The sequence below is a fragment of the Gorilla gorilla genome, chromosome 16 (genome assembly GCF_029281585.2).
Source record: "Gorilla gorilla gorilla isolate KB3781 chromosome 16, NHGRI_mGorGor1-v2.1_pri, whole genome shotgun sequence".
NCBI lineage: Eukaryota > Metazoa > Chordata > Mammalia > Primates > Hominidae > Gorilla > Gorilla gorilla.
In genome coordinates this window covers 79,745,525-79,766,379 of record NC_073240.2, presented here as the reverse complement: position 1 = coordinate 79,766,379, position 20,855 = coordinate 79,745,525, and the positions used below count along the sequence as shown (strand labels likewise).

The following is a 20,855-nucleotide window of genomic DNA, read 5'->3' as shown; positions in this document are numbered from 1 at the left end:
GACTTGATTAGATCTAAGTTGAGTGTTTTGACAAGATTATTTTAAAGGTGATGCTGTGCAGTTCTCATTGCGTTACATCAGCAGGCACATATCTGGTTGTCCCACTGTTAGTGATGCTAAGTGTGATCACTGAGCTACAGAGGTTAAGACACTTTTGTTTTTGCATAATCTAATGATATTTAAATTTATGGAAAAATGTAAACATATACAATAGCAGAGGTGATAGTGTAATGAACTCTGTTGTATGGGTCACTCAGCTTCTACAGTTATTAACATGTGGCCAATCTTGTTTCATTGGTATCTCTTCATTCCTCTCCCCCGAAAAATGCATATACACAGATTCCAGAGATCATGTCTTTTTTATTCATAAACAATTTAGTATGTATCTCTAAATGACGTTGTTGCATTTAATTGCAAATAACTCCTTATCTTCAAGTACCCAGTCTGTGTTCAGATTCCCTGATTGTCTCATACATGTTTCTTTATGACTGGTTCAAATCAAGATGGAAACAAAGTCCACACATTTCATTCCATTAAGGTATCTCTGTCTCTCTCTTTTTTTGCCATTTACTTGTTGAAGAAACTGGACTGCATTAAATTAGCACACTGTCTTAAAGTGTTCATTTATAGATTAATTGAACATAAAATCTTCAAATATGAGTTCCATGGGAGAATAAAATGTATTTGACGTTGTATATCTTTGCATTTTTTAGTACAAATAGTAATAAGTCACTACTCAACATAATGAATCATCAGCCAAAATAAGAAAAAATATCCATTAAGATTAAGTTTGTTCCTTTCAGCCGGAACCGCCATCTTCCAGTAATTCGCCAAAATGACGAACACAAAGGGAAAGAGGAGAGGCACCCAATATATGTTCTCTAGGCCTTTTAGAAAACATGGAGTTGTTGCTTTGGCCACATATATGCAAATCTATAAGAAAGGTGATATTGTAGACATCAAGGGAATGGGTACTGTTCAAAAAGGAATGCCCCACAAGTGTTACCATGGCAAAACTGGAAGAGTCTATAATGTTCCCCAGCATGCTGTTGGCATTGTTGTAAACAAACAAGGGCAAGATTCTTGCCAAGAGAATTAATGTGCGTATTGAGCACATTAAGCACTCTAAAAGCCGAGATAGCTTCCTGAAACACGTGAAGGAAAATGATCAGAAAAAGAAGGAAGCCAAATAGAAAGGTACCTGGGTTCAACAGAAGCACCAGCCTGCTCCACCCAAAGAAGCACACTTTGTGAGAACCAATGCGAAGGAGCCTGAGGTGCTGGAACCTATTCCCTATGAATTCATGGCATAACAGGTGTTAAAAAATATATAAATAAAAGACCTCTGGGCTGTAAAAAAAAAAAAAAAAAGATTAAGCTTGTTAAAATGCTACTTCTGAAGGCTCAGTGATCCTAACTTCCTCACTTGACCTTAATTTAGGACTGCATCAAAAAAAACTATTGTTTCTCATAGACTTTTTGGGAATGAAGATGATGACAATTACTTAATATAAGGTATAATAAAATAATAAATAATAAAATTTAAAATCAAAATTACCTCCCAACTGGAATACTGATTGTATTAGTTTCCCAGGACTGCCAAACATAAATTTATTATTTTACAGTTCTAGAGGCTAGACATCCCATATAAAGGTGTTGGTAGGTTTGGTTCCTTCTGTGGACTGTGAGGAAGAATCTGTGCCATTCCTCTCCCCTAGCTTCTGGTGGTTTGCTGGCAATCTTTGGCATTCCTTAGCTTGCAGGAGCATTTGGTGTTCCTTAGCTTGTAGAAGCATTACCCCAGTTTCTGCCTTCGTCTGCACATGGCTTTCTCCCAGGTTTCCAGATGTTGGTGTCTGGGTTTGTGTGTCTTTTTCCAAATTTCCCCTTTTTTAATAAAGATACCAGTTAAAATGGATTAGGAGGCCACCTTACTCTAGTATGACTTCATCTTAACTAATTACATCTGCAACAGAGCTTTCTCCAAATAAGATCTCATTCTGAGGCTCTGAGGGTTAGGACTTTAACATATGAATTTTTGGGGGACACAAGTAACCCCGCTCTTCTATTTTAAATTAATGTATAACATTTTCATTGACCTTTCATCAATTTACCAATTTGCTTTTTTTCCCACCTGGTTTACTTCTCTGGAAAAAATCCGGGCCAGGCGCAGTGGCTTATGCCTGTAATTCCAGCACTTTGGAAGGCCAAGGCAGGCAGATCACAAGGTCAGGAGTTCGAGGTCATCCTGGTCAACATGGTGAAACTCCGTCTACACTAAAATACAAAAAGCTAGCCGGGTGTGGTGGTGCGGGCCTGTAGTCCCAGCTACACAGGAGGCTGAGGCAGGGGAATCGCTTGAACCTGGGAGGCAGAGGTTGCAGTGAGCCAAGATCGCTCCACTGCACTCCAGCCTGGCAACAGAACGAGACTCTGTCTAAGAAAATAAATAAATAAATAAATAAATAAATAAATAAATAAATTCACCTCACCTCCCATCACATAGAGATTAATTATGCATCTGTAGTAATGGGGGTGTTTGGGTATCTTCATTTCTGATGCTGAAATTTTTTTAATGTCTTTCTAACAAGGTCTGAAATTGTATTTCGAATTGATGAGCTAACATATAGTAATTGTGGAGAACATTTGAGAATTGCTGGGAATGACTAAAAATATTTAGGACGAGGAAAAAACTTGCAGCTGTCAACATATAATAGTTTTGCTCAAAGAAAGTGAGCTTCTGGCCAGGCGTGGTGGCTCACGCCTGTAATCCCAGCACTTTGAGAGGCCAAGACAGGTGGATCACAAGGTTAGGAGTTCAAGACCAGCCTGACAAACATGGTGAAACCCCATCTCTACTAAAATACAAAAATTAGCCGGGTGTGGTGGTGTGCGCCTGTAGTCCCAGCTGCTCAGGAGGTTGAGGCAGGAGAATCACTTGAACCCAGGAGGTGGAGGTTGCAGTGAGCCAAGACTGAGCCACTGCACTCCAACCTGGGTGACAAAGCGAGACTCCGTTTCAAAAAAAGAAAAAAAAAAAAAAAAGAAAAGAAAAAAAGGTATCTACATAGAAGCACTCAGAAAAAAAAAAAAGGATAAAAAAGTTCTAAGGCTCTGTTCACAATAACCACCATATTCGTTCATCACTAAAACAATCTTAACAGTGGTTTAAAAATATACAGAATTGTTCTCCAAACTAATCTTCAATATCACATAATATTAAGTAAAAAATAAACATTTCAAACGTTTTAACAGATTACTTCAGCAATATTATGAACTCTACAATTTCATGAATTTTAATGTCTTCTTATCCCCTAACCTTTGGCGTTCGGCTGCCCTTTAAACAGGCCACTCAGCAACAAATACTTTTATAGGGCAGATAGCCTTTAAGTGTGTAATTTACAAGATGAAATTTACTGGTTTCATTGTTTTTTTTGTTTTTTTTTTTGAGACGGAGTCCTGCCCTGTCGCCCAGGCTGGAGTGCAATGGCCGGATCTCAGCTCACTGCAACCTCCACCTCCTGGGTTCAAGCGATTCTCCTGCCTCAGCCTCCCGAGCAGCTGAGACTACAGGCACGCGCCAGCACGCCCAACTAATTTTTGTATTTTTAGTAGAGACGGGGTGGGGGACAGGGGGTGGGGTGGTCTCACCATATTGGCCAGGCTGGTCTCAAACTCCTGATCTCGTGATCCACCCTCCTCGGCCTCTCAAAGTGTTGGGATTAAAGGCGTGAGCCACCGTGCCAGGCCCGTTGTTCCTTTTTTAAATTAGTCTTGGTAGTTTTGTATGTATTGAATTATTTGAAAATAAGACCATCCGGGCTGAAGTCTGTTATTACCGTTGATAACAACTGAAACTGGTGGAATTACTACCGTTGATGAGACCTGAAGTTGGTCAAATTAAAGCAAAACGGAGCCGCCCAACGTGGGGCTCGAACCCACGACCCTGGGATTAAGAGTCCCATGCTCTACCGACTGAGCTAGCCGGGCAGTTAGAGAAAAGCGTTCTTTCTAGATCTTTTCAAAGGAATCAGATTGTTTTGATTTGCTCTAAGAACTACATTTCGTATTAAATGATTTTTCTATTATATGTATATTATTATTTTTTTTTTGGTAAAGTTTTTCATGACTTTTAAAACTTGTGTTTCATGTCTGATTCTGTGCGCACAAACTTCTGTTGTTTAATAAAAATGTATAAACAGCCCTCTAGTGGTCAGCACCTTTCCGTTTCCTTAAAGGTAAGGCGGGCCAAGGAAGGCGATGCCGACTCCAGCCCGGAGAATAGGAGTGAGTGTAGGGGTGCTTCCAGTTCATCCTAAAGATTCCCGCCGGCAGAGCGCCCACCCCTTGAAGCGCGGGGACCAGAGGTTCTCAGCACCCTCGTGGCCCACTGCAAAAGATGGCTCCGGAGAAATGTCCTGCACACTCTCTGGAAACAATTGGAACTGAAAGCCCAGCTGCAGAGCTGGCTGGCCTCTCGGCATCGTGTGACTTAGAGATTTTCGGAATTCTTTTCTTTGGCATGACGGTGGTTCAACTAAGACATACCATGGTGTTTACACGAGAGATTAGAAAGCTAAAGCAGTCTCAGCGAGTAATTGAAAATACCGTAGAGAGTTTGCTCACACTCAAAACTAAAAAGTGAAAAAATTTATCCCATAGACTGATAGAACCTCAGTGTGGGAAGGGACCATTATTCCAAGCCTCCCCCTACTAAAACAAAAAAAAAAAAATAAAGATTTATTCTGTTTTCCAGAATAAGTGATTTCACAGTAGCCAAACAGTCCCAGTTAATGAGGGAAACTACTTTGTAAGAAAAAACAAAGGCCGGGTGCGGTGGCTCACGTCTATAATCCCAGCACTTTGGGAGACCAAGACAGGCAGATCACGAGGTTAAGAGATCGAGGCCATCCTGGCCAACATGGTGCAAACCACGTCTCTACTAAAAGTACAATCGGGCGTGGTGGCGCATGCCTGTAACCTCAGCTACTTGGGAGGCTGAGGCAGGAGAATCGCTTGAACGTGGGAGGCCGAGGTTGTCTCTACTAAAAGTACAATCGGGCATGGTGGCACAGGCCTGTAATCCCAGCTACTTGGGAGGCTGAGGCAGGAGAATCGCTTGAACGTGGGAGGCCGAGGTTGTAGTGAGCCGAGATCGTGCCATTGCACTCCAGCCTGGCAAGGGAGTAATACCGTCTCAAAAAAAAAAAAAAAAGCAGGATTAGAAAAGCATACTTTGGCAAATTCATTTATTATCATTATTATTGACATAGAGTCTTGCTCTGTTGCTCAGGCTGAGTGCAATGGGGCGATCTCAGCTCACTGCAACCCCCACCTCCAGGTTCAAGTGATCACTCCTGTCTCAGCCTCCTCAGTAGCTGAGATTACAGGCGTGCACCACCACGCCTGGCTAATTTTTGTATTTTTAGTAGAAATGTAGTTTCACCATGTTGGCCAGACTGGCCTCAAATTCCTGACCTCAAGTGATCCACCCGCCTCGGCCTCCCAAAGTGCTGGGATTACAGGAGTAAGCCACCACATCCAGCAGTGGCAAATCCTTTTAAACAAGGGTTATCAATTATGGTTAAACCATTATGTTAATTTTATATGTTAATAGTTGGTAGAGAACTGGATATTTACAGGGTCGAAGTAACACCACACAGGTTACTAGATGCAAGGAGGACAATCTCACTGAATGATGGTGGGTTCAGGTTGTTATTACCTTAATCCAGAAATTAATCTTAGTTTTGCTAGTGCTTTACTAATCTTCAACAAGATAGATAGTGTATCTTTAGCAGTGATACAACACAAAATCAATGGTAATTATTTATTCTAGTCAAAAAATGTTTTTGATTAATTAGTATCTAAAGGTGCATAGGCCTTTTGATATTAATTCCAGTTTACAGGAAATATAAAGGATAAAGGAACAAGATGAATGACACCATAAGGAGCCAATAACACAAAGTCAGAGGGTGGGAAATTCTCCAGGACAACTAACCTTCAAGAAGTATTATATATTTTTTAACGACTTTTGCTAGTTTTTTTTTTTTTTTTTTGAGACCGAGTTTTGCTCTTGTGGCCCAGGCTAGAGTGTAGTGGCGCACTCTCGGCTCACTGCAATCTCTGCCTCCCGGGTTCAAGTGATTCTGTTGCCTCAGCCTCAGCCTCCCGAGTAGCTGGGATTACAGGTGCGTGCCACCACACCCAACTAATTTTTGTATTTTTAGTGGAGACAGGATTTCACCATGTTGGACAGGGTTTCACCATGTTGGCCATGGTCTCGAATTCCTGTCCTCAGGTGATCCACCCGCCTCGGCCTCCAAAAGAACCGGGATTACATGTGTGAGCCACCGTGCCTGGTCAACTTTTGCTAGATTAAAAGAGACAAAAGGGCCATAATAGTCAGATGCAATAGGTGATCCTAGATTGGATACTGTTCTGGAAAAACTAGTTATAGAGAGATTTTGGAGTCAACTGGAGAAACTTGCATATAGTTTGAATATTGGATGAGATGAAAATTTACTGTAATGGAAAGCAGAGATGTTTGGCTGCAAAAAGCAAGTTACAGAATAAATGTAATCACTCATTTTGGTAAAAAGAATGACCTTTACTAAGATATTAATATTGTTATTTGGGTAGTGGGAATCTGAACGTTTTACTTTTTTAATTTTTTGCTTGTCTTTATTTTCAAATTTTCTAAAATGCATATGTATACTTCTGTAATATTAAAAGGGTTATTTTTTTAAAGTACATGAGAAAGAAGAAAGAAAGGAAAGCAAAGATAAAAACTTTAAAATGTGGCCAACAATTAGACTTACAGAAATGAAATCCAGGCCAGGCGAGGTGGCTCACCTGTGATCCTACTACTTTGAGAGGCCAAGGTAAGAGGATCACTTGAGCCTACTAGTTCTAGACCAGCCCTAACAACATAGCAAGACCCCCCACGCCCAGCATGGTGACACACACCTGTAGTCCCAGCTACTTGAGAGGCTGAGGTGGGAGAATCGCTTGGGCCTCCCATCTCAGCCTCTCTTGGGAGGTCAAGACTGCAGTGAGCCTTGGTCACGTCATTGTACTCCAGTGTACTTCAGTGGGTGACAGTAAGAAACCTTGTCTCAAAAAAAAAAAAAAAAAGAGACTCAGAAGTTCTGGATACTTCCTTTGTATAAGTGGACTACAAATCTCATCCGAAGCTTTCTAGCAGTCATGGTGGAAAAGGAAAGCTGATCAGTTACACAATTCATAGGGTCCTCACAATGAAGCCATTTAAACCAAATCAACTCCTTGGTTACTCAGATCAAAAAGCAAGAGGAGTATATAGATCCTGTTATTCAGAAATAAATGCTGCTAAACCTAAGATATCTGGATCCTTGTTCCTTTTGTATGTGTGTGTCTGCGTTTCTTTCTTTTTCTTTTCCTTTTTTTTTTTTTTTTAGACAGAGTCTTACTCTGTTGCCCAGGCTGGAGTGCAGTGGCGTGATCTTGGCTCACTGCAATCTCTGGCTCACTGCAATCTCTGCCTCTTGGGTTCAAGCAATTCTCCTGTCTCAGCCTCCCAAGTAGCTGGGAGCCCAGCTAATTTTTGTATGTTTTTAGTAGAGACGGGATTTCACCATATTGGCCAGTCTGATCTCGAACTCCTGACCTTGTAATCTGCCCACCTCGGCCTCCCAAAGTGCTGGGATTACAGGCATGAGCCACCACGCCCAGCCTCTTTTTTTTTTTAATTGTGGCAAAATATACATAACATAAAATTTACCATCTTAACCATTTTTAAGTGCACAGTTCAATGGCGTTAGGTACATTCACATTATTATGTGACCATCACCACCATCCATCACCAGAACTGTTTAATCACCCCAAACTGAAACTGCATGCTTAGCAAACTGTAACTTCACATTGCCCTCTCCCCCCAACAGCTCCTGCAACAACCACTTTTTTTTTTTTTTTTTTTTGAGATGGAGTCTCGCTCTGTCACCCAGGCTGGAGTGCAATGGTGCAATCTCGGCTCACTACAACCTCCACCTCTCGGGTACAAGCGATTCTCCTGCCTCAGCCTCCTAAGTAGCTGGGATTACAGGTGCACACCACCACGCCTGGCTATTTTTTTTTTTTTTTTTTTTGAGATGGGAGTCTCGCTCTTTCACCCAGGCTGGAGTGCAGTGGCGCGATCTTGACCCACTGCAAGCTCCACCTCCCAAGTTCACGCCATTCTCCTGCCTCAGCCTCCCGAGTAGCTGGGACTACAGGCGCCTGCCATCACGCCCAGCTAATTTTTGTATTTTTAGTAGAGATGGGGTTTCACTGTGTTAGCCAGGATGGTCTCGATCTCCTGACCTCATGATCCGCCCGCCTCGGCCTCCCAAAGTGCTGGGATTACAGGCGTGAGCCACTGTGCCAGGCCGACGCCCGGCTAATTTTTGTATGTAACCACCATTCTACTGTCTCTATGAATTTGACTATTCTAGGTACTCATATAGGTGGACTCATACAATTTTTGTCTTTTTGTGTCAGGCTTATTTTATTTCACATAATGTCTTCAAGGTCCATCCATATGGTAGCATGTATCAGAATTTCATCTCTTTTGAATGATGAATAACATTCCCTTATATGTATATATCAGGGAATTTTTGTTTACCCATTCATCAGTTGATGAACGTTTGGGTTGCTTCCACCTTTTGCCTATTGTGACTAATGTTGTTATGAACATTGGTATGGAAATATCTGTTTGAGCTCGTGCTTTCAATTCTTTTGGGTATATACTCAGAAGTGGAATTGTTGAATCATGTAATTCTATTTTTAATTTTGTGAGAGTTCCTCTGGAATTTTTTTTTTTTTCTGAGATGGAGTCTTGCTCTGCCACCCAGGCTGGAGTACAGTGGCGCAATCTTGGCTCACTGCAACCTCTGCCTCCCAGGTTCAAGCAATTCTCCTGCCTCAGCCTCCTGAGTAGCTGGGATTACAGACACGCACCACCATGCCCGTCTTTTTTTTTTTTTTTTTTTTTTTTTTAGTAGAGTTGGGGTTTCACCATGTTGGCCAGGCTGGTCTCAAACTCCTGACCTCAAGTGATCCGCCCGCCTCAGCCTTCCAAAGTGCTGGGATTACAGGTGTGAGCCACCGCGCCTGGCCCCTTTGGAATTTTAACCTTTATGAAAGTCACTTCCATAATGCAGGCCTCTGTTTCTTCATCTACAAATAAAAAGGCGGGGTGAGAGGCAGAGGGAGGACTAAGTCAAGGGAGGGCTTTAGGAGATCTCTAAAGAGCCTCCCAGCCTTACAGCTCATGAATTGATGATCACTCAGAACCCTGGACAAAAGTGCTGGTCCCCTCTTTAGAGTCTCTGTGAGTAAGTACAAGAAGAAAGGCTCTTCTTCCCAAGAGGCACAACTTGATTTTTACTTGATGCTGGTTCTGGAGGGGCCTGGGGCTGGAGAATGGAGGATGGGTGGCCAAGGTTGCACAGGCTGGTGGCACTACAGGGCCCCTCCACTACTCCCCATCTCATCCCAGTATTTCTTTCCCCACCCCCTCACTTACTCAGTTTGCCTCTATGTGTCAGAGAGAAGGGGGTGAAGCCAAGGTCTAGGCCAACATGAAACAAAACACTTGAAATTTCAGTAAGGAAATTTCATTAGAAGGAACTGTACCATCTTCCAGTGTCACCATGGAGACGGCTGAGATGAGACTCAAAAACCCTTGAACTCCAGTCTCCTTCCCTTCTCCCCCATATATCAGCTGCAGCTAAACCAGACTCCTCAGTGATTTGTGGAGACCTCTGCAGCCAGCACAATCATTCTGATATTTCCCTAAACCTCTGCAAAATTACCCACTGCTTCAGGATGAAGTCCAAAGTCCAAACTCCTTAACAAGGCCTACCACATCTTGCATGGTCTAGCTTTAGCTTACCTCTCAGGCCTAATTGATTGGCAACCCATATGGGATGTTCCAGCCATGTGGAGCTGCTGGAAAGGGCAAAGCCAGGCACTTTTTTTTCTTTTTCTTTTTTTTTTGAGACGGAGTCATGCTGCGTCGTCCAGGATGGAGTGCAATGTCACGATCTCGGCTCACTGCAACAACCTCCGCCTCCCAGCTTCACGCAATTCTCCTGTCTCAGCCTCCCAAGTAGCTGGGATTACCGGCCTGCGCCACCACGCCCGACTAATTTTTTTGTATTTTTAGTAGAGATGGGGTTTCACCATATTGTCCAGGCTGGTCTGGAACTCCTGACCTTGTGATCCACCCGCCTCGGCCTCCGAAAGTGCTGGGATTACAGGCGTGAGACACCACACCCAGCCTTTTTTTTTTTTAATTAATTAAAAAAAATTTGGCCAGGCGCAGTGGCTCACGCCTGTAATCCCAGCACTTTGGGAGGCTGAGGCAGGCGGATCACGAGGCCAAGAGATCAAGACCATCCTGGCCAACATGGTGAAACCCGTCTCTACTAAAAATACATAATTAGCTGCGCATGTTGGCACGCGTCTGTAGCCCTAGTTACTCAGGAGGCTGAGGCCGGAGAATCACTTGAACCCAGGAGGCGGAGGTTGCAGTGAGCAGAGATCGCACCACTGCACTCCAGCCCGGCGACAGAGCCAGACTCCGTCTATAAAAAAAAAAATTTGGCCGGGCACGGTTGCTCAAGTCTGTAATCCCAGCATTTTGGGAGGCCAACCAAGGCAGATGGATCACTCGAGGTCAGGAGTTCGAGACCAGCCTGGTCAAAATGGAGAAACCCTGTCTCTACTAAAAATACAAAAATCAGCCGTGCATGGTGGCGCACGCCTGTAGTCCCAGCTACTTGGGAGGTGGAGGCACAAGAACTGCTTGAACCAGAGGTGGAGGCTGCAGTGAGCGGAGATCACACCACTACATTCCAGCCTGAGTGACAGAGCGAGACGCTGTCTCCTCCCGCCAAAGAAAAAAAAAATTATACAGATGGGGTCTTGCTATGCTGCCCAGGCTGGTCTCAAACTCCTGGCCTCAAGCCATCCTCCCACCTCAGGCTCCCAACGTGCTAGAATTACAGGCATGAGCCACTATACCTGGCCAAGTCATGCACTTTCAAGCTTCCAGGATGCCAAGCGCACTCCTCCCTTACCTTGGAATACTTGCTCCCCACTCTCCTTTCTCAACTCTATCCTGGAAGACCTCTATCAGGAAGCTCCTCCTTCAGGAAGGCCTTACAGCTTACCAGGAAGGCAAATGTGCTCTCTCATGCACCCACACTTGACTATACTCCCTTTTGACTCAACACAGTCCCTCTGCCATGGCTAGTGCAGAGAGGAAGCACCCAGTGATACCACCTAGGTTCAAATCCTGACCAGGCCACTCATAAAACCATAGGACATTGAAAATTGCCTACCTACCTCATAGGAGCATTGTGAGGACTGGATGAATGAATATGTGTGGTACGTGGTGCCTGACCTGTAGAGCACTTGGCTTCCTCCCATCAATCTGTGAACTCAGCTGGACCTTGTGCTCTACCCTTAACGGGTGCCCTTTTTTTCTTTCTTTCATTCATTCATTTATTTTTATTTTAGTGTCAGGGTCTTACTCTATCACCCAGGTTGGAGTGCGGTAGCACAATAATAGCTCACTGAAGCCTTGAACTCCTGAGCTCAAGAGATCTTTCCTCCTCAGCCTCCCTAGTAGCTGGAATCACAGAGTGACTAGGGCTACAGGTCCCCACCACCACACCTGGCTGATTTTTATTTTTTATATATTTGTTTATTTCAGTAGAGATGGGGTTTCCCTACGTTGTCCAGGCTGGTCTGGAACTCTTGGTCTCAAGGGATCCATCTACCTTGGCCCCCCAAAGTGCTGGGATTACAGGCATGAGCCACCGTGCCTGGGATGCCCATTAAATTAGGGACTTGGTGTCATGTGCTCTCCAGTTATCTCATTCACATTGAGGAGATGGTATTGTAGTTCACATAAGGTTGGATTGTAAGGGAGGGGGCAACCAAGGCGGATTCGGGGGCATTGTGGGGATAGGGACAAGGGAGCGGCCTGAAAGGCAAGGAGAGGCCACACTGCTGCCAAGCTGCTAGCATGAAAAAGACAGATCATAACGAGTGTTGGAGAGATGGGGAGAAATTGGAACCTTCATACATTGTTGGTAGGAATGTCAAATGGTGTAGTTGGAAAATTGTATGGCAGTTCCTTAAAAGGTTATGCATAGAGTTACCATATGACCCAGCAACTCCAGTCCTAGGTAGCGACCCAAGAGAAATGAAAACGTGTCCACACTAAAACTTGTACACGAACGTTCATAGGAGCATTATTCAAAATTGCCAAAAAGTGAAAACAAACCATATGTCCATCAATTCGTGAATAGAGACATAAAATCTTCTGTAATATTATATTCTATATAATGAAATATTATTCAAACACAAAGTAAATGAAGTACTAGTACAGCATTCTACTCTGAAAATATTCTACTCTGTGAAGAAAAGCCAGTCACGAAAGACTACATATTGTATGATTCCATGTAGGAGGCAGATCCACAGAGACAGAAACTAGATTAATGGCCGGGCGCAGTGGTTCACGTCTGTAATCTCAGCACTTTGGGAGGTCGAGGTGGGTGGATCACCTAAGGTCAGGAGTTCGAGACCAGCCTGGCCAACATGGTGAAACCCTATCTCTACTAAAAATACAAAATTAGCCGGGCATGGTGGTGGGTGCCTGTAATGCCAGCTAGTCGGGAGGCTAAGGCAGGAGGATCACTTGAACCCGGGAGGCGGAGGTTGCAGTGAGCCAGATCACGCCACTGCACTCCAGCCTGGGCAACAGAGCAAGACTCCGTTTCAAAGAAAAAAAAAAAGAAAGTAGATTAATGGTTGCCAGGGGCTGGAAGGATGAAGAAAATGGTATAAAATTAGATAATGGTGATGATTGCACACATATATACACTAAAAACCATTGAATTGTACAATTTAACAGGGCAAACTTTGTGGTATGTAAATTTTATCTTAATAAGCTGTTATTTTAAAAGGAAGGGAAAACATGACAAAACAAGATTATCAGGGTTTAGATATTTTCTAAATATTTATTTAAGTTGCAAAATAAATGTCTGCTTTGCTGCATCTTGTCAGTGTGTTTAATGATAGAATAGACAACTCTGTAAGGAGAAAAGGTCAAATGTCTAGAGTCAAAATGTCTCAAATGTCCTTTGGGAATGTATGGCCTGGAGCAGTGTGGTTCCCTGCTGCCCCTCGTGTGAGGCTCTGGTTCCAGCCACAAGTCTGCTGCTGATTTGCCCTGTGGTGCCAGGCAAGTCTCCTTCCCACTGGAATTCCAGGATCTCCATTTACATAACAAGGAGACTGCTGCACTAGATCCTGCAGGCTGTCCCTTCTCTGGCATCCTGCACAACTTTGACCTTCCCTGAAGTCGGCTGGTGGAATTCTGCATGGACCCCCACGCATTCCCACCCAGGCCCCAAATGGCATCCCTTCAGGTTGAAAGGACAGAAAGGAAATTGTGAGCCCTGTGAGCTCACAATGGTGCCATTGTGCCCGGCAGAACCTCTTTGTTCTTTTCAGGCCTCTTTCAGATCAATATCCATTCCCCAGCTCTGGAAGGGGTGGGCAGCAGGGCTGGTGAATGCTACAGAATTAAGCCAAGAGGATTTAGCAGGCACTTAATGAACATAGTAGCCATTTGTGGAGTCTCCACTTTGTGGAGGCCCTTCAAGTACTAAAAGGATCTCAGCAAGGCTAAATGACTTGTCCAATACTGCACAGCTAGCTAGTGGCAGTGCTGGGCTTCACACCGTCCTGGACACCTTCAAAGCCTCCAGTTACCAATGCCATGGTCACTTCCTTCTGTATCTCTTCTCATTTTGCATGTCCCAGAGACTTTCCTAAGACTTCGTGTATGTTAACTCATGTAAGCCTCATAACAATCCTGGAAGGAGGCAGTGTTGTCATAATTACAAGGATGAAGAAACTGAGGCACAGAGTGGTTAGGTAACTTGCTCAAGGTCACACAGCTAATAAATGGCCGAGCTGGAACTTGGATAAAGCAGTCAGGCTCCAAAGTCCACGCTCTTACCATTATGTACCAGACAGCTGAAGAGTTCTTGAATGTGACCTTTCACTTTGAGAGACTTATGAAGAATTTCTTGATTGGCTGAATAGAGATTTATGTACAGTTTTAAGAGCTCTGGTGCCCAGGTCTACCATTGACTGGATGAATGAAGGGCCAGAGGTGCCCTGTGAGACTGGTTTTTTTAAATGTCTGATCTAAAGGGGCAGCCACTTCTGGATGTGCAGGCCCAAGATCACTAGTTCTGCTGACTTGATTTAGAAAGGAACCGGAAATCTGGATTTTAAGTTAAAACTTCTGATTTTTTGTGTTTTTTTTTGAGATGGAGTTTCACTCTTGTTCGCCAGGCTGGAGTGCAATGGCACAATCTCTGCTCACTGCAACCTCCACCTCCTGGGTTCAAGCAATTCTCCTGCCTCAGCCTCCCGAATAGCTGGGAATACTAGCATGCACCACAATGCCCGGGGAATTTTGTATTTTTAGTAGAGACGGGGTTTCTCTATGTTGGTCAGGCTGGTCTTCAACTCCCAACCTTAGGTGATCTGCCCGCCTCGGCCTCCCAAAGTGCTGGGATTACAAGCATGAGACACCATGCCCGGCCAACTCCTGATTTTTAAATGTTGGCAACTAACATTTTTTTGGGTGGTGGGGGGACAGGGTCTCACTCTCTCGCCCAGGCTGGAGTACAGTGGTGTGATCTCAGCTTACTGCAATCTCTGCCTCCCAGGTTCAAGCGATCCTCCCAATGTCAGCCTCCCGAGTAGTTGGAACTACAGGTGCACACCACCACACCCAGCTATTTTTTTGTATTTTTTGTACATGTTTTGTACATGTTTCCCCATGTTCTCAAGGCTGATCTTGAACTTCTGGACTCAAGTGATCCCCCTGCCAAGATCACACCACTGCACTCCAGCTTGGGTGACAAAGTGAGACCCTGTCTTAAACAAAACAAAACAAAACAAAACAAAACAAAACAAAAAAAAGGCCAGGCATGGTGGCTTATGCCTGTAATTCCAGCACTTTGGGAGGCTGAGACAGTTTTGAGGATTAGATTGAATAAACTGTTTAATTAAATTGTACAATTCAATGGTTTTTAGTATATGTGTGTGTGTGTGTGTGTGTGTGTGTGTGTAATCACCACCACTACCTAATTTTATACCATTTTCTTCATACTTCCTCCCAGCCCCTGCCAACCAGGGCAAAAGTCTCCTGTTGAGAATTCATAACTACAGTGTGGCTTTGGTTTATGGTTTTAGGGCCTAAAGCATATACTTCATGTACTAAGATGTGGTCCAAAACAATACAAGCTGTTCTGTTTTTGTTTTTGAGACAGAGTCTTGCTCTGTCATGCAGGCTGGAGTGCAATGGCATGATCTTGGCTCACTGCAACATCTGCCTCCCAGGTTCAAGCAATTCTCCTGCCTCAGCCTCCTGAGTAGCTGGGACTACAGGTGCACACCACCATGCCCAGCTAATTTTTGTATATTTAGTAGAGACAGGATTTCATTCACCATGTTGGGCAGGCTGGTCTTGAACTCCTGACCTCAACTGATCTGCCCACCTCTGCCTTCCAAAGTCCTAGGATTACAGGCCTGAGTCACTGTGCCCTGCCCAAGCTGTATCTTAATTAAAAATAGCAGAAGTAAATTAAAATCTCTCTGGTGAAGGCTACCTTCAACCCAGATGGCAAAGAATTCCTAGATATAAAGTGTGTATAAACATGACCTCACAATCAGAAGTGACATCAACAGACATGACTGACAGCAGAATTATGCCCCTAAAACTTAAGCTGCTATGATTAAATTATAACAACATTTAGTTTAAAGAAATAAAAGATCTACTTGAAAACATGAGTAAGAAACAAAAGACTAACAAAAATGGGAAGGAGCCAGGTGTTGTGGCTCACACTTGCAATCCCAGCGCTTTGGGAGGTCAAGGCGAGGGGTGCTTGAGCCCAGAAGTTCAAGGCCAACGTAAGCAACAAAGCAAGACCTTGTTTCTATAAAATAAAATAGCTAGGCGCAGTGGCTCACACTTATAATCCCAGCACTTTGGGAGGCCGAGGTCACTTTGGGCAGATCACGAGGTCAGGAGATAGAGACCATCCTGGCTAACACGGTGAAACCCTGTCTCTATTAAAAATACAAAAAAAAATTACCCCGGCGTGGTGGCAGGTACCTGTAGTCCCAGCTACTCAGGAGGCTGAGGCAGGAGAATGGCATGAACCCGGGAGGTGGAGCTTGCAGTGAGCCGAGATCGCACCACTGCACTCCAGCCTGGGCGACAGAGTGAGATTCTGTCTAAAAAAAATAAATAAAATAAAATAAATTAGCCAGATGAGGTGGTGTGCACTCATAGTCCCAGCTCTTCGAGAGGCTGAAATGAGCAGATCACTTCAGCTCAGGAGTTCGAGGCTGCAGTGAGCTATGCTCTGTGATTGGGCCACTGTACTCCAGCTTGGATGACAGAGCAAGACCATGTCTCTTAAAAAAACAAACAAAAACTTAAAGCAGCCAGAGAGAAAAAACAGATTACCTAAAATAAATCAACAATTAAATCAGTCGGGCGTGGTGGCTCACACCTGTAATCCCAGTGTCCGAAGTTGGTGGGTTCTTGGTCTCACTGACTTCAAGAATGAAGCCGCGGACCCTCGCGGTGAGTGTTACAGCTCTTAAGGTGGCGCGTCTGGAGTTTGTTCCTTCTGATGTTCAGATGTGTTCGGAGTTTCCTCCTTCTGGTGGGTTCGTGGTCTCGCTGGCTCAAGAGTGAAGGTGCAGACCTTCGCGGTGAGTGTTACAGCTCTTAAGGCAGCGCGTCTGGAGTTGTTCGTTCCTCTCGGTGGGCTCGTGGTTTCGCTGGACTCAGGAGTGAAGCTGCAGATTTTCCCAGTGAGTGTTAAAGCTCATAAAAGCAGCGCGGACCTGAGCAGTAGCAAGATTTATCGCAAAGAGCGAAAGAACAAAGCTTCCACAGTATTGAAAAAGACGAGAGCAGGTTGCCAATGCTGACTCCGGCAGCCTGCTTTTATTCTCTTATCTGGCCCCACCCACATCCTGCTGATTGGTAGAGCCGAGTGGCCTGTTTTGACAGGGGGCTGATTGGTGCGTTTACAATCCCTGAACTAGATACAAAGGTTCTCCACGTCCCCATCAGATTAGTTAGATACAGAGTTTCGACATAAAGGTTCTCCAAGGCCCCACCAGAGCAGCTAGATACAGAGTGTCGATTGGTGCATTCACAAACCTTGAGCTAAACACAGGGTGCTGATTGGTGTATTTACAATCCCTGAGCTAGACATAAAGACTCTCCACGTCCCCACCAGACTCAGGAGCCCAGCTGGCTTCACCTAGTGGATCCCGCACGGGGGCTGCAGGTGGAGCTGCCTGCCAGTCCCGCGCCGTGCGCTCGCACCCCTCAGCCCTTGGGTGGTCGATGGGACTGGGCGCGGTGGAGCAGGGGGCGGTGCTCCTTGGGGAGGCTCGGGCCGCACAGGAGCCCATGGAGTGGGTGGGAGGCTCAGGCATGGCGGGCTGCAGGTCCCGAGTCCTGCCTGGCGGGAAGGCAGCTAAGGCCTGGCGAGAAATTGAGCACAGCGCCGGTGGGCCGGCACTGCTGGGGGACCCAGTACACCCTCCGCAGCCACTGGCCCGGGTGCTAAGTCCCTCATTGCCCAGGGCCAGCAGGGCTGGCTGGCTGTTCCGAGTGCGGGGCCCACCAAGTCCACGCCCACCCGGAACTCCTGCTGGCCCACAAGCGCCGCACGCAGCCCCGGTTCCCGCTCGCGCCTCTCCCTCCACACCTCCCTGCAAGCTGAGGGAGTGGGCTCCAGCCTTGGCCAGCCCAGAAAGGGGCTCCCACAGTGCAGTGGGGGGCTGAAGGGCTCCTCAAATGCCGCCAAAGTGGGAGCCCAGGCAGGGGAGGTGCCAAGAGCAAGCGAGGGCTCTGAGGACTGCCAGCACGCTGTCACCTCTCACCAGCACTTTGGGAGGCCGAGGTGGGTGGATCACCTGAGGTCAGGAGTTTGAGACCCGCCTGACCAACCTGGTAAAACCGTGTCTCTACTAAAAATACAAAAATTAGCCAGGCGTGGTGGCGCATGCCTGTAACCCCAGCTACTCGGGAGGCTGAGACAGGAGAATTGCTTGAACCCGGGAGGTAGAGGGTGCAATGAATGGAGACCATACCATTGCACTCCAGCCTGAGCAACAAGAGTGAAACGCTGCCTCAAAACAAAACAAAACAAAACAAAAAAACAATTAAATAGATAGCAGACTTTTCAAAAGCAAGGATGGAAAACCAGAAGACAGTAGAATAATGTCTTCAAAGAGCTGGAATAAAAAGAACAAGCAACATACAATTAAACTAATGAAGCTATATTTCAAGAATGATAAGGAAATCAGATCATTTTCAGACAAAGAAAAATTAAGTTTATCAACAAACCTTCACTAAAGACATGTTTAAAGGAAATAATTCAGAAAAAGAGAAAATGAGCCTCAGATAAGTTTGAGATTCAAGAAGAAATGTTGAACATTATAGGATAGTCATTAAAAAAACGAAACATAGAGTGTACTACTCTCAAACTACTAGAGGGAAAAAATGAAATGAGAAAAATAATTAAATCCAGATGAAAAGAGAGGAAATTAAAGCATAGAAAAACAAAGATAATGATAAAGCATCAAATATGATAGAAACATATCTAGCCATTACAGTGAAAACCATAATAAATGTGAATGAACTAAATTAGGAAGGTAAAAGACAAAAATTGTCAAGCTGGATTAAAAGTAAAACAAAACCAAGTTTATAAGAGAAACACCTAAAATAGACACAGATAAAAATATGCCTAACAACATCTAACTAAAAGAAAGCTGGCTGGTTAGCTTGGGCAACATAGTAAGACCCCATATCTACAAAAAAAAATTAAAATAAGAAAATTAAATACAAAGTTAGCCAGGCGTGGTGGTGTGCATCTGTAATCCCAGTTACTCAGGAGGCTGAGGCAGGAGAATTGCTAGAACCTGGGAGGTGAGAGGTTGCAGTGAGCCAAGATTGTGCCACTGCACTCCCGCCTGGGCAACAGAGCAAGACTCCGTCTCAAAAAAAAAAAAAAAAAAAAAAAGCCAGGGGCAGTGGCTCACTCCTGTAATCCCAGGACTTTGGAAGGCCAAGGCGGGCGGATCACAAAGTCAGGAGTTCGAGAACAGCCTGAACAACGTGGTGAAACCCCGTCTGTACTAAAAATACGAAAATTAGCCAGGTGTGGTGGAAGGCGCCTGTAATCCCAGCTACTCGGGAGGCTGAGGCAGGAGAATTGCTTGAACCCAGGAGGCGGAGCTTGCAGTGAGTTGAGATCTCGCTACTGCACTCCAGCCTGGGTGACAGAGTGAGACTCCGTCTCAAAAAAAAAGAAAATTAGCTGGGCTTGGTGGCATGCACCTGTAGTCCCAGCTACTGGGGAGGCTGAGGTGGGAGGATTGTTTTGAGCCCAGGAGTTCGAGGCGCCTATGATCACACCACTGCAGCCCGAGCAACAGAGTGAGACCTGGTCTCAAAAAAAAAAAGAAAAGAAAGCTGGTGAGACTGTATTAATACAAAAAAGGGGAAAAAATAGATTGTAAGAAATGAAAAGGTGACCAGATATTAGGGATGTAGGGATGAAAAAGACAAGGCATTGCCCCATAAGCATTGACTGTAGTAGGGGAAACTTGGACTAGACACACACAAACAAAAAAAGAAATACCAATGCCAGTGAGTATTATTTTGGAAAAGCACAGAGAACTCAAAGGAAAACTGTGGTAGAGACACCTATTTTAGACTAGAGGTCAGGGAAGACCTTTTTGAAGAAGTGCCATTTCAGCTGAGACCCGAAGGCTGTCACCTGAGGCAGGAGATGAGGGGCAGAATGTCCTGGAGAGACAGAACCAACTTCAAGAGTGAAAGCCCCAGATGGGGGAAGAGCTGATCATAGGAGGAGAAACAGAAGGAAGACTGGCTGTGGCCAGTGAATGAGGATGGATAATCCCATTTCTTCCCAATGGAAACACTGACTGTCATCATCTAACTTTTGCTGTATGAATTGAGAACCTCGCCTTTTGATTTGGAACAGTTGCAAAGAGTTTAAGTGCAGTGAGTTTATGTGAGAGCTCCCACAGGGAAGCCTGAGCTGGAAGGCGAGCCCACCCCATCTATTCTAAGAACAGCAGAGCTCCTGAGCTGCTCTTTTGTCCAGGCCATTCTTGCCACCAGGGCCCTGAACATCCTGGGCTAACCAGAGTCACTCCTGCAGGTACACTAGAGATCAGGTAGGGCAGCCTTGGTCTACAGGCCAGTTTGTTTGAATAAAAGGAGTTGAGGTTTCTTGGTTGCTTTCCAGAGGAGCTAAGTTGGAAGAGAAGTTTCCTCCCCTGGAAGGAGAAAGTCAGGGTTGGGACCCCAGGGAGGGGAGACAGACATCCTGGCCCTCAACACTTCTCTTCAGGACTGTGCTGCCAGGGATGGATAGCAAATAAATGAATATGGCGGGGCACAGTGGCTCATGCCTGTAATCCCAGCACTTTGAGAGGCCAAGGCGGGCAGATCACCTGAGGCCAGGAGTTCAAGACCAGCCTGGCCAACATGATGAAACCCTGTCTCTACTAAAAAATACAAAAATTAGCTGGGCGTGGTGGTGGGCACCTGTAATCCCAGCTACTCGGGAGGCTGAGGCAGGAGAATCGCTGGAACCCAAGAGGCGGAGGTTGCAGTGAACTGAGATTGTGCCACTGCACTCCAGCCCGGGTGACAGAGTGCTAATCTGTCTCAAAAAAAA

General features: G+C 45.1%; 1 long non-coding RNA gene, 1 other non-coding gene and 1 pseudogene across 2 annotated transcripts in view; 1 reads left to right on the top strand and 2 right to left on the bottom strand.

The window, feature by feature from the left end:
* The first annotated feature begins 799 nt into the window (after positions 1-799).
* Positions 800-1,313, top strand: LOC109023460 (large ribosomal subunit protein eL21-like; annotated as a pseudogene).
* A 2,604-nt stretch (positions 1,314-3,917) lies between these two features.
* TRNAK-CUU (transfer RNA lysine (anticodon CUU)) lies at positions 3,918-3,990 on the bottom strand. Its single transcript has one exon. It is a non-coding gene; the product is annotated as a tRNA-Lys (tRNA).
* Positions 3,991-16,213: 12,223 nt separating this feature from the next.
* The window catches only part of LOC129527161 (uncharacterized), a 38,331-nt gene continuing 33,689 nt past the window's right edge, over positions 16,214-20,855 (bottom strand). The window contains exon 4 of the long non-coding RNA XR_008672119.2: positions 16,214-16,923. This is a non-coding gene — a long non-coding RNA (uncharacterized lncRNA). The remainder of the gene's footprint in view (positions 16,924-20,855) is intronic.